Source organism: Pan paniscus, chromosome 4, assembly GCF_029289425.2.
Source record: "Pan paniscus chromosome 4, NHGRI_mPanPan1-v2.0_pri, whole genome shotgun sequence".
In the NCBI taxonomy this organism is placed as follows: Eukaryota; Metazoa; Chordata; class Mammalia; order Primates; family Hominidae; genus Pan; species Pan paniscus.
The window spans coordinates 15,943,606-15,956,729 of NC_073253.2; the positions used below are offsets into that span (position 1 = coordinate 15,943,606).

General features: G+C 38.5%; 1 protein-coding gene and 1 long non-coding RNA gene across 3 annotated transcripts in view; both read left to right on the forward strand.

Moving 5' to 3' along the window:
• The window catches only part of FBXL7 (F-box and leucine rich repeat protein 7), a 433,105-nt gene that overhangs the window by 209,181 nt on the left and 210,800 nt on the right, over nucleotides 1–13,124 (forward strand). The window lies entirely within an intron of this gene.
• Nucleotides 1–13,124, forward strand: part of LOC134730366 (uncharacterized) — a 197,594-nt gene that overhangs the window by 93,025 nt on the left and 91,445 nt on the right. Inside the window, exon 2 of the long non-coding RNA XR_010112107.1 lies at nucleotides 1–13,124. This exon is cut by the window's left edge and continues 36,021 nt beyond it; it is cut by the window's right edge and continues 91,445 nt beyond it. This is a non-coding gene — a long non-coding RNA (uncharacterized LOC134730366).

The following is a 13,124-nucleotide window of genomic DNA, read 5'->3' on the forward strand; positions in this document are numbered from 1 at the left end:
TAGCTCATGCCTGTAATCCCAGCACTTTGGGAGGCAGAGGCAGTTGGGTCACCTGAGGTCAGGAGTTTGAGACCAGCCTGGCCAACATGGTACAACCCTGTCTCTACTAAAAATACAAAAATTAGCCGGGTGTGGTGGTGCACACCTGTAATCCCAGCTACTAGGGAGGCTGAGGCAGGAGAATTGCTCAAACCCGGGAGGTAGAGGTTGCAGTGATCTGAGATTGTGCCACTACACTCCACCCTGGGTGACAGAGCAAGACTCTGTCTCAAAAAAAGAAAAAAAAAAAAAAGGAAATCCTGTTTGCCCACCTTCAAATACAGACAGAATCAGGCCACTTTTTATTGTCTGTGGCTATTACTCTTGTCTTAGACACCATGATCGCTCATCTTGATTATTGCCATAACCTTCTGTCTTAGTTTGTTTATGCTGCTGTAACAAAATACCTGAGACTAGGTAATTTATAAAGAATAAAAATGTATTTCCTCACCATTCTGGAGGCTGGGAATTCCAAGATCAAGGTGCTGGCAGATTTGGTGTCTGCTGAGAGCCTATTCTTCTTACAGCATCTTCTTTCTGTGTCTTCAGATAGTGGAAAAGTTGGGAAGGTAAAAGGGGCCTAATTCCCTGGAGCCCTTTTGTAAGAACACTAATTCTATTCATGAAAGCAGAGCCTGTATGACAATCACCTCCTAAAGCCTCCACCTATTAAAACTATCACACTGGGTCTTAGGTTCCAACATATAAATTTTGATGGGACAAATACATTCTACTTTAAGATCTCCTAATTGGTGTGCCTGGTACTTCCACTCTTGTCCCTTTTAGCCTTTTCTCAACATAGCAAGCAGGAAGATCTAGTTAAAAGTAAGTCAGGTTATGTTAGTCCTCTGCTGCCAAAAACCCCTAGGGGTTCCCTGATGCCTCAGAGTAGAGGCAATGTCCTTGCAATACGGATAAGATTCTACATATGGCTGAGCCACGCACACCCTCATTGACTCTCTGCTGTCAATGTCTGCCACATGTCCTCTTGCACACACTGTTCCTTCCACTGTCATCTCCTTGCTCTTCCTGGAGTACACCAGAAACATGACCACCTCAAGGCCTCTGCATTTGCTGCTCCATCTGTGTGGAATGCTCTTTCCCTCAGCTGGCTTAATCTCATACATTTAGGTCTTTACTCACAGCGAGACCTTCCAAGGCCACATTGTCTTAAGTTAGACTCATACATGCACATGCACAAAAAAACACACTCTTGCTTACTTTAATTTTTTTCATACAGCTATCACCATATGATGCCGTAATATTTTGATTAATGTCTCTCTCTTCCCCAGTAGGAGGTAAGCTCCATGAATGCATGCATTTTGTTTTGTGTGCCATATCTTTAACACCTAGAATGGTACCTGGCCCATAGTGGGTGGCTAATAAGTATTTATTGAATGATTATTTTTGTTATTTTAAGCATGTGATGGTTTTCTAGGGCTGCCATAACAAAGTACCACAAACTGGGTGGCTTAAAACAAAGAAATTTATCAGACAGCTCTGGAAGCTTGAAGTCCAAAATCAAGATGTCTGTTGAGCTTCTCTCTCTCTAAAACCTGGAGGGGAGTGATATGGTTTGTCTGTGTCCCGCCCCCCCAAATCTCATCTTGAATTGTAATTCCCACAATTCCCACGTTGTCATGGGAGGAACCTGGTGGAAGATAATTGAATTATGGGGGTGAGTCTTTCTCAAGAAATGCTGTTCTCTTGATAAGTTTCACGAGATCTGACGGTTCTAAAAAAACGGGAGTTTTCCTGCACAAGCTCTCTTCTTTTGTCTGCTGCCATGTGAGACGTGCCTTTCACCTTCTGCCATGATTGTGTGGCCTTCCCAGCCACATGAAACTGTAAGTCCATTAAACTTATTTTGTGAATTGCCCAGTCTCTGGTATGTCTTTATCAGCAGCGTGAGAATGGACTTATAACACAGGGAGAATTGTTACTTGCCTCATCCAGCTTCTACTAGCTCTGGAGATTCCTGGCTTGCAGCTGCAACTCTTCAAGCTCGGCCTCCATGATTGCGTGGCATGCTGTCATTTGTATGTGACTTCATATTGTATGAAGAAATGAAGATACCTCCATGTGTCCATGTCTCGTTATATGGACATAAGTCATATTGGATTAAGAGCTCACCTTCCTCCAGTAAAACTTCATCTTAACTAATTCAATTTGTTACAATCCTATTTCCAAATAAGGTCACATTCTGAGATCCTGGGAGTTAGGACTTCAGCATTACTTTATGGGGGATACAATTCAATCCATAACAGGTCATCCGGGCCTGAATTAAGTAGAGATTATGGCATTAAGGACGTTGAAAGCTAATAGCTGGCATGAGAATCTGAATGAAGAATGAATGGCATCCCTGTAATGGGGGTTTGGGACATAATCCCAAAAGACACCATCCTGAATACCGTAATCCCTATTGTGAAGATCCTGAAAGACTGAAATCCTGAAAGTGTAAAATCCCCAAAATTAGAATCTCAAAGAATCAAAATTCCAAAAATATAATTATTTTTAAAAGGAGAGTTGAGAAACATAAAAATGTGATAGAATACAGGCAGTAATGACATACATATTTTTGCAAGCATAAAACAGATATATTAACAACAGTAATACAGGTATAACATTTTTGAGCAGACGAACCATATTAAAAAATAAATAGCTTATATAAATGCACTCATCTGAAATACCATTATGAACAATCCAAGTCTTTTAATCAAAAACCTTGATGGATCACCACTGCATCATCACAGCATATGCAGTCACCCGGAGATCCCAGAGCTTATGTTATCTTTCACAGAAGCAGATATACAGAGGGGATATCTTTTCATCTGCTGAAAAAGTTTCAATGTTTTTACGTGCATGTACAATGCTTACATACAAAGTCAACATTGTGATAATGCACTTTCCTGTAGTCAAATTTGCAAAATATGCATAAAATGAATTAGAACTCTTTAAAAGCCTTTATACAATTTATATCTCCTGTATTGGAAAAGATTAAATACATAGGATAGCAAATTGCAGAAAATGATGCTGACAATTTAAAATAGTGAAAAAAAAAAACCTAAAACAACAGCAACAATACCCAAAGAAACTGAAAAACCTGATACATGAAAAAATGTGTTATAGGGATAGATTATGGGCAATGGCACAGAAGTAGCCCTAAAAACCTGGCTGATTTTCACTGTCATTAACTATATTTTGAAGTGTTGCATCAAAATATTATCAATCTGTTACTGGAAGGCAGGAAAGGCAATCTGTGATACATGTTTTTCTTAGTAAGAGCTCCAATTTATATTTTCTTTTCTCAAAATTTAGAAGAAAATTTCTATGGAGCCTAGAGATCATGTACTGCTAGCTACTGGCAATAAAATTTAAAAAAAAGAAAAGAAAAGGAAGCAAAGAAAGGAAAAAAGGAAGGAAGGAGGACAGAGAGGAAGTCTAATATTGAGGGTGGCATTGCTGTCTGGAAACATGGGACAGGTGGAAGGACAGGTATTCCCTTTATGTATCAACTTGTCTCCTCTTCTCCTCTAAAACTTGACCAGACTAATAGCCCACCAACAGAGCTGTGGTCCAGCATCTACTCAGACCAAAAAACTACAGCATCTATAAGTTGTCTAAATTCTCTGGTCTAGAATTTCAGGTCTCCCACATCTGTCACCTTCCCTTACATACCTTGTGACCCATCTACCTTGTAAGACTTGCTCCTCCCTGTAGGTACCCTTGTGGATTCCCAACACATATGTCCTTTGTATTAGTCTGTTCTCATGCTGCTTATAAAGACATACCTGAGACTGGGCAATTTATGAAGAAAAAGAGGTTTAAGGGATGTACAGTTCCACATGGCTGGGGAGGTCTCACAATCATGGCAGAAGGTGAAAGGTCCATCTTACATGGCAGCAGGCAAGAGGGAATGAGAATCAAGTAAAAGGGAAACTCTTTATGCGACCATCAGATCTGGTGCAACTTATTCACTACCACAAGAACAGTATGGGGATACCACCCCCATGATTCAGCTATCTCCCACTGGGTCCCTCCCACAACATGTGGGAATTATGGGAGCTACAATTCAAGATGAGATTTGGGTGGGGACACAGCCAAACCATATCATCCCTTCTTATGCTTCTCCTTTGACCCCCTCTCAAATGTAGCTATTACCTTTGTTGCTGTCTTCCTTCCAAATCTAACTTCCCTATCATCAAAACACATACAACAACTTTACCCTTACCTTTTTGATGGCATTCATGATACCCTGTCTTATAGGTTTATATTGGTGAAGGTCTTGTCTGCTATAAATTAGAGAGATAAACATGTCAGTAGCATGATTTTTTGTTAGAAAAACTTTTAGGTGATTGTAGATTTAAATCTTAATGAAATCTTTGGGTTTCTGAGTCAAAGAATGTGTAATTTCAAATACAAGAAATTAACATTTCTCAATTGTCTTCTGAGACAGCAGTGCACAATAATGAAAACAGGTTAAGATTCAGAGGGTAGGGTTGGAGAAAGAAGAGTTAGGAAATGTGGAGAAAGTTTGGTGGATGATAAAAAATCTCTATTATGTTACACTTAGCTGTACTTGATTTTGTTCTTTAAATACCTACATTGTCCTTGGGAAATAAATTATTTAACATATTGTAATAGGCTGAATAATGTGCTGCCCAAAGTAACTCTGTCCTAATTCCTAGAATCTGTGACTATGTTAAGTTACATGGCAAAAGGGACTTTGCAGATTTGATTATGTTATGGACCTTGAGATGGGGAGAATATTCTGGATTGTTTGGGTGGACCCAATGTGATATGGTTTGGAAGTGTGTCCTGGCCTAAATCTCCTGTTGAATTGTAATCCCCAGTGTTAGAGGAGGGGTCTGGTGGGAGTTGAGTGGATCATGGGGGCAAATTTTCTTCTTGCTGTTCTCCTAATAGTGAGCGAGCTCTCATGAAACCTGGTTGTTTAAAACTGTGTGGCACCTTCCCCTTCTCTCTCTTCCTCCTTCTCTGGCCATGTAAGATGTGCCTGCTTCCCCTTTGCCTTCTTCTATGACTGTGAGATTCCTGAGGCCTCCACAGCCATGCTTCCAGTACAGCCTGTAGCACTGTGATCCAATGAAACCTCTTTTCTTTATAAATTACCCAGTCTCAGGTAGTTCTTTATAGCTCTATGAGAACGGACTACACAATGTAATGTGGAGTGTACAATGTGGAATACACAATGTACAATATGGAATACACAAGGTAATCACAAGGGTCCTTGTAAGAGAGAGGCAGGGCTGGGAGCGGTGGCTCACGCCTATAATCCCAGCCCTTTAGGAGGCCGAGGCGGGTGGATCACGAGGTCAGGAGATCGAGACCATACTAGCTAACATGGTGAAACCCCATCTCTACTAAAAAGTACAAAAAATTAGCTGGGAATGGTGGCGGGCGCCTGTAGTCCCAGCTACTCGGGAGGCTGAGGCAGGAGAATGGCATGAACCTGGGAGGCGGAGCTTGCAGTAAGCCGAGATCGTGCCACTGCACTCCAGCCTGGGCAACAGAGCGAGACTCCGTCTCAAAAAAAAAAAAAAGAGGCAGGAGTGTCGGAATCATAGAAGGAGATGTAATGATAAAAGAACACATCCTGATGACAGAAGTAGAGAGAGAGATTGGAGGTGCTGGCTTTGAAGATGGAACAGGGGCCACAAACCAAAGAATGCAAGTGGCCTCTAGAAGCTGGAAAATGCAGCACACAGATTCTCCCCTGAGCCTCCAGAAGGAACGCAGTCCTGCCAACACCTTGATTTTAGGATGTCTGACCTCCAGAACTGTCAGAAAATAAATCTGTGTTGTTTTAAGTTATGTAATTTGTGGCAATGTATTACAGTGTCAATAGGAAACTATATATATATTACAGGAAGAGGAACTAAGGCTGTGACAATTGAAAGTAGAGACCAGGCCAGGCATGGTGGCTCATGCCTGTAATCCCAGCACTTTGGGAGGCCGAGGCAGGCGGATCACAAGGTCAGGAGATCAAGACCATTCTGGCCAACATGGTGAAACCCCGTCTCTACCAAAAATACAAAAATTAGCTGTGCGTGTTGGCACGTGCCTGTAATTCCAGCTACTCGGGAGGCTGAGGTAGAAGAATCGCTTGAACCTGGGAGTCGGAGGTTGCAGTGGGCCGAGATCGCGCCATTGCACTGGAGCCTGGTGACAGAGCGAGAGTCCGTCTCAAAAAAAAAAAAAAAAAAAAAGTAGAGACCAAGGGTTGGCACCCCTTTCTGTCTAGGACCAGATAGTGAATATGTTAGACTTTATGGGCCATGTGGTCTCTGTCACCATTACTCAACTCTGCTGTAGACAATACCTAAATAAATAGGTTTGGCTGTGTTTCAGTAAAATATTATTTGCAAAAATAGGCAGTAGACTGGATTCAGCCTTCAGGCTATAGTTTGCTGACACATGGTATAAACCAGTGCCTCATCATCATTTATTGTCTTAATTTGTGCTTCATAATAGCCTGGAATCTGATTCCTATCTAAGCATGCTACTTGCCTACCGAACTAGAAACAGAACATCAGCAATAGCCTATAGTTGGTTCTCTAGCCAGAAACCTTAAGGTTTTTACCTGTATACATCAAGCCCATTATTAACACTACAGATATGTTTAATGCCTCAGTATTTGCACATTTGCAAAAGCTGTGTCCTAGAGGTGTAAATGGTAGTGCTAAATTACATTGGCTTGATTGGGTCCAGAGAAAACCCTACTGTATTTTCATAAATCTGTGTCAGTGTTTTTAATGCTAAGAGTATGTACTTCTCATAAAAGTATATTTCATCAAACAATGTCTACAGAGGATTAAACTGGACTATAAAACAATGTTTTTGTGTACAGCTTTCAGGATTGCTAACGCTCTATTGTTTATCCTTACTCCCTGGGGCATCTCTCTTGAGATGAAGATTTGCTTAGCAGATGACATGCTGTACAGACAATGTGATTTTTAGCCAAAGAAATCGCTGTATGTATGCAGGGATTCTTCCTCGGCTCTCTATCAATACTTGCCTTTGCTTTGTGTATCTGACCCGTAACATTTGTATGAATGCGGCAAGTTTAACTTGCCTGCTTATACCTGGCTTGCCAAACACAATTCTGCCCTCATCATTTTTTATAACAAGATTAAGTAACATTGCTGCCCCCTCTGTGTCTCTGCTGACTTTCTCCTTGGTCCTCCTGGCCTATTAAGTTGCCCTTGACCCTTCAAGACCAGACTCAATTCTGCCTCCTCTGTGGTCAAGCCTTTCTCACCATTCTTCCTCTGCAACTTCTCCTAACATCTTTCGGGTCTATATATGGACTAGTTAATTAAAGTCACACCAAGTTCTAGCATTGACATGATTTTTGCATGCATCATGTTAAATTACAGATCCTTATATTCAGAAGCTGCATTATAATTTGGCTGCAATTCATAATATTTAAGCACGATATTCAGTAAATATTTGCTGGCTTATTGATTGTTGATTTCATTATTTGCGTCCTTTTTGGATTTTAAGTTTGGGTATGTGACATTATATTAAGAAATTTCTTAGTGGAATATAGAATGGAATCATTATTTTTATTTTACACTCTCTAAGGTAAAGCAACTGTTCACTCCCTCAATATTTTAGAGAAAGCGGTCTAGTCTTATTTCCAAATTTGCTTAATGGTTATAATTTATGTTTAAAAATCCTACTTGATGACATTTAATTAAGATCTTAGAAGCAAAGAATAATTAGGATGTATTCCTGCATATTTTTAGCTTTGGTATGACTTTACCCAAACCATTCCAGATGATTAAAGATCTTATTATCTTCAAAGACTTACAGATAAAGCAAGTCCAGAGTCTCCTGACAGGGTTTGATTCTATTTAAAAGTATTTGCCAGGGAAGGTCATATGCGTTTGCCAGGCCTCAGTGAGTCATAGCACTTGATCCAGAGAGGTGCGTTTGGAAATGTTTTTCTAGGTCCCTGAGTCCCCTGCTGCTCATATTGCGATGTCTCCTAGGTGTGATACCCACATTGTCAGTCTGGTTTGGCAGTGCATACTTCCAGCAACCATGCAGGTATAAAATGGAGAACTGCTCTGAGACTCCACCCAAAACAATTCGAAAGATGTTCAGTTAAAATAAATAAGTGTCAGCCACTTAAACCACTCCTGCTTGAAATTGTCTGTCTGCACCCACTCTACTGGAAGTTATCAGAATTTTTAGTGAAGCAGATATTCTGATGCCCATAGGTATTGAAGACCAGGGATCGGGACATTTGAATAATAAGAAACTGCACAAAAAGTTCTTGATTGCCCCCTTGCATATTATAATGTTTGGATGAGTGAGAAAAACTGAGCAAAAAGTTGAGAGCAAATGATTATATAAAAATAGACACAAAACATTGCTGTGTTGTATATCGGCCAAAGATACATAATCTGAATCTAAGTGTGAGAATCAAACACACAACTTCAGATGGGGGAACTTTATACAAAATAATTGCCCTGAGCTCTTAAAAAATGCCAATGTCATGAAAGATAGAAGAGCCTGGGGAAATGGTCTAGAATAAAGGATCTTCGATCAGATTCTGGATATAAATATAAAATAAAATAAAGCAAAAATTCCCAGCTTTATAGATAATTTTTCAGTCAGTAGGTAATATTTAAACATGGACTCTATGTTAATGTTGAATTATTATATGTTAGTGTTTAATTATTAACTTTTCTGCATGTAATAATTGATGGGATGTGGGATAATATCCTTCATAGAAGGTACATGCTGAAGTATTACAGGGACTCAGAGTCAGTCACAAGATCTACAAATGGCTCTCAAGTAATTCAGCATAGGAAAATGTATATATGTTCCATGTACTTACTTGCGCACACACAGCTGTGTATATATGTAAATGAGGAGAGGGAGAGAGAGAATGTGGTAAAATGTTAAACAATTGGTAAATCTTGATATATAGATGTTTATTGTACTCTTGCGCTTTTTTTGTAGGTTTGACATTTTTCAAAATAAAAAGTTGAGGAGAAAACGGCAAATTCCAAAGGGTATTTCCCTTTATCTTTCTTTAGATATTAGTCAAAATTCAGCTAAACAGAAGCGGAGAATCCCCAAGCTACTAAAATAAATAAGCTGCTCTAATCTTTTATAAGATTTGAGTATCTTAGTACTTATAGACAAGGGCAGCTGAAGACTCACTAAATAAGTATGTCTTCATCAATATTTGACCCTTTAAGGGGTACCTCTGCCTGTTAAATAAGCAAGGAAATAAAATAGCGTAACTAGGCATGCAGGCATCGTGATAATCACAAGTTTTTCATTTGGAAATGTTTCCCAACTTGGGAGTTATTGCTTTCAGCTGTAATAATAACAGGCTTTTCCGCTAAGGAAAAAATACATGGTGTTTAAAATAAATATCAGTACAATTCTGCAGTGTTGAAAAAACATAAATGACCTTTTTTCTTTTCTTTAAACATTAAAATCTCCTGGAGCTTCCAGGAGACAGAATTTGTGTTCACGGAGAATGAATTTCAACTAAGAGGTGACTGGTTACAAAAGACCTTCACCGTCATTTTAAGTGGTGCCAAAACCCCTTTTATTTGTGGCCTTTGCCCAAAGATAAGCCCAGACTTTTCTCCAAGTATGTTGGCTACACTTTCTCATTGCAATCTGGGATCTGCCTGTTAAACACAATTCAGAGTGGAATTATAAGCTCAGGGGATGTCACTATTTGCATCCTAGGAACTGACTCAAACCAGTGTACTACCAAACTCACAGTACAGCTACAGTTATCGGAAGGCCAGTTTTAAAAGAATTCACACATTTCTCCAGGGGATAGCAAAAGGTTTGAAGGCAGCTTTCTGGTGGGATTTTACACCCTCGTTTTTTTTCCTTATGAAAAAAATAATAGCAAGTTCAGGCTTTGTTCCTGAGACCTCTGTCTTAACATGACAAATCCTTTGCCCAGAAGATTAAGTAATTATTCTCTTGTTGTTCTGTATCCTAATTCCATTTTTTCCTTTTTCTTTCACTGACAAAATATCAAGAACTGTAGTGAATATCATTTAATGAGCATCTCTGATGTTTCTGATATCATGCTAAGTGACCTATTTATAATATTATTTGATACAAACAAGATATCCTATAAGACAGTTATTGTCTTATTTTACAAAGAAGGGAAATTTTACAGCTAAATTAGCAAGTGATCGCCAGTCTGGGAATAAAGTCTTGCTCCTGACACTACAATATATGAAGGACAATTAGTTTTCTTTATTCCATCATCCATTTAAGAATTGTGACAGATAGCATACAGAAAACAATCAAATAGATTGAAACAAATTCCTGTGAGGGTGGCAATTTTATTACTTTTCTCGAACAGCTGGTTAGTTCTTTTGTGAGTGTGTTTATCTTTCTAAAATCTTTACAAGGACGTGCACTTATTTGTCAATTAAAATCTGTATGGCTGACTAAACGAAACATCAGACATTCTGTAGGAATCATTAAGGTCAAGGTAGCTTGCCATGATTTAGGCCTCAGATCAATAAAACATTCAGCTAAGTTCTCAAAGAGCGACCTTGGAAAGGAGAGAGAACAACCATGAAAGACATTTGGAAGTAATAAGGCCAATCAGCTGATAGCCATTCACTGACTTGTAGAGACTTGCCAGGAGAGAAGTCTGCGTATTCCCTATCAGTAGCTACTGCATCCTGTTTGTTCAACAAGATCACCAGTTCTGTGCCAGCCATTGGGCTGTGAGCCGAAGTCATTCAAAGGAATGGCCACAATTGCCTGCATGTCTAAATTTGCAATCTTGGTTGAATTGCTGTGCGTAAAATAGGATGTTAGCAATAAACCATAATACCAACAAACAGTAAACCAGTCATTCATTAGCAATCATGACTATTAGCATTATCTTCTGAGTATAGTTGTAATGAGCCCACATTATGGATGCCCCTGGGACATTTTCCTTGCAGTCTTCTTTTGGGTTTTTCTCTGAAAACATTATTCAAGGATCAGGTGGAAGAGGATAGTGGAAAGGACTGAGGGTAAATTATACAACCAATTAGAAACTTTCACACTGTCAACTTTCAGCTTTGATTATATTTATCTTGGATGACTGAGTAAATTACTTGGCTTTTCTCCATTCTTGAAATGTCATATAAAACCATATTGTGCCTGATTACCTGATTCACTTTATTATAAGCCCTTGGAAGCATGCATACTGGTTGTAAATATCATTGAATAACTTACTAAAACTTTATGTGTTTAAATTGTATCTAATTTTGCATTTATACCTAGCTGATTTTATTTCTGTCACCATTTATTAACTTGAGCAATACTCACCATCTGAAATATGTTGGCCAACAATTATTTCTTCTAATATGGCCCACATATTAGAAGAAATATGTAACAGCTTTGTAACAATGACATCATCAGCTACCATATGTATTGGACTGTTTCCTTTCAAACTGGTTTACTGAAAAGAGTATAATATGATAAATATTATCATTATTAGAGTATAATATTATTATTATATTGTATAAGAACATAGCATGTTATATAACTGGGTGTTTTGGTAGTGCAAATTATTTGTTAAATAAAGGTAACAATGGGTTAAGATAGAAATATGTTTGAAAGTGATAATTTTTAAATATAGTAATTTTTCTTCTATTAGTTTATATTCATAGTACAACTTACTCTGCACAATAGTGATGTTTGACTTTAATTCTGGAATATTTTACTCTTTAAAAAGATCACATCTTAAATTTCAATTATGCAGTTTTGCTCTTAGAATATGTACAAAAGTTGTAAATGCTTGATAGAGAATATACATATAAGGTATAATGCTCATTCATATACATCTTTGAAGCTCAATATTTTATTTCATTATAGGGGCTAGGCAAATTTTCATTTTATTTCTGGCTTATAGACCATTTCTTGGATTTTCAAAGATTTTTTTTTAGTGTAAAACCTATGCTATCAAGCAAAATAATCCCTTTCTAAATTCCTTTAGGCCTTTGATTTACAGAGATCTGTGAGTATTAAATCCATGAAGGACTTAGTCTCAAGGTTGCAGAGTTATGAGATCTAAAGGTAACGTCACCCATAATATGTGGGAAGTGCCCTGCCAAAAATCATAGCAAACAAGGTTTCAAACACTAAGGAAAAGTTTAGTCTTTGTGGGGCCTATCTTCTCATTTGTATTTCAAATGAAGTTATTCATATTCTTTCTTTCTCCCTCCCTCCCTTCCCCTTTCTCCTCTCTCTGCATCATCCTCGAGTCTCTATTAGTTTATCCCCAAGATGATAAAAATAGAAATATTCCTTAACTTACAAGAGAGGTGATCTTTTTTGACTTTTGAAATTATGCCCTTCCTACTATGCCATTTCTGAGCTCTCCTTTATAGTTTAACTTCTCAAAACATTTTCTTTTCATATTGCCTCTATTTCCTCATTTTTAGTGTCTGGTTTTTTAGTTGTTAGTCTTGCTGTGATATTTTCCCAGGCATATTTCTCAGCCCAGATAAGAATCCATTTATTTATTTATTTATTTATTTATTTATTTATTTATTTTTGAGATGGAGTCTTGCTCTGTCGCCCAGGCTAGAGTGCGGTGGCACGATCTCAGCTCACTGCAACCTCTGCCTCCCAGGTTCAAGCAATTCTCCTGCCTCAGCCTCCTGAGTAGCTGGGACTACAGGCACCCACCACCACAGTCGGCTAATTTTTCTATTTGTAGTAGAGACGGGGTTTCATCATATTGGCCAGGCAGGTCTCGAACTCCTGACCTTACGATCTGCCCGCCTTGGCCTCCTAAAGTGCTGAGATTACAGGCGTGAGCCATTACGCCTGGCCAAGAATACTTTTAAGTAGGATTGCATTATGTACTAATTTTTTTAACTAGCCAATCACTCAAAAATATACTGTAAACTTACTGATATCAGATTTTTACTATTATAAAAATAGCAAGTATTGTCTAAGAATTCATAACCACCCGGAATGCCAGGTTTGAATTTAGAATTCTAGGATTCTTGGAATCACTCATTCCTATCCGGCCACCTATATTGTCCTATACTGACAGG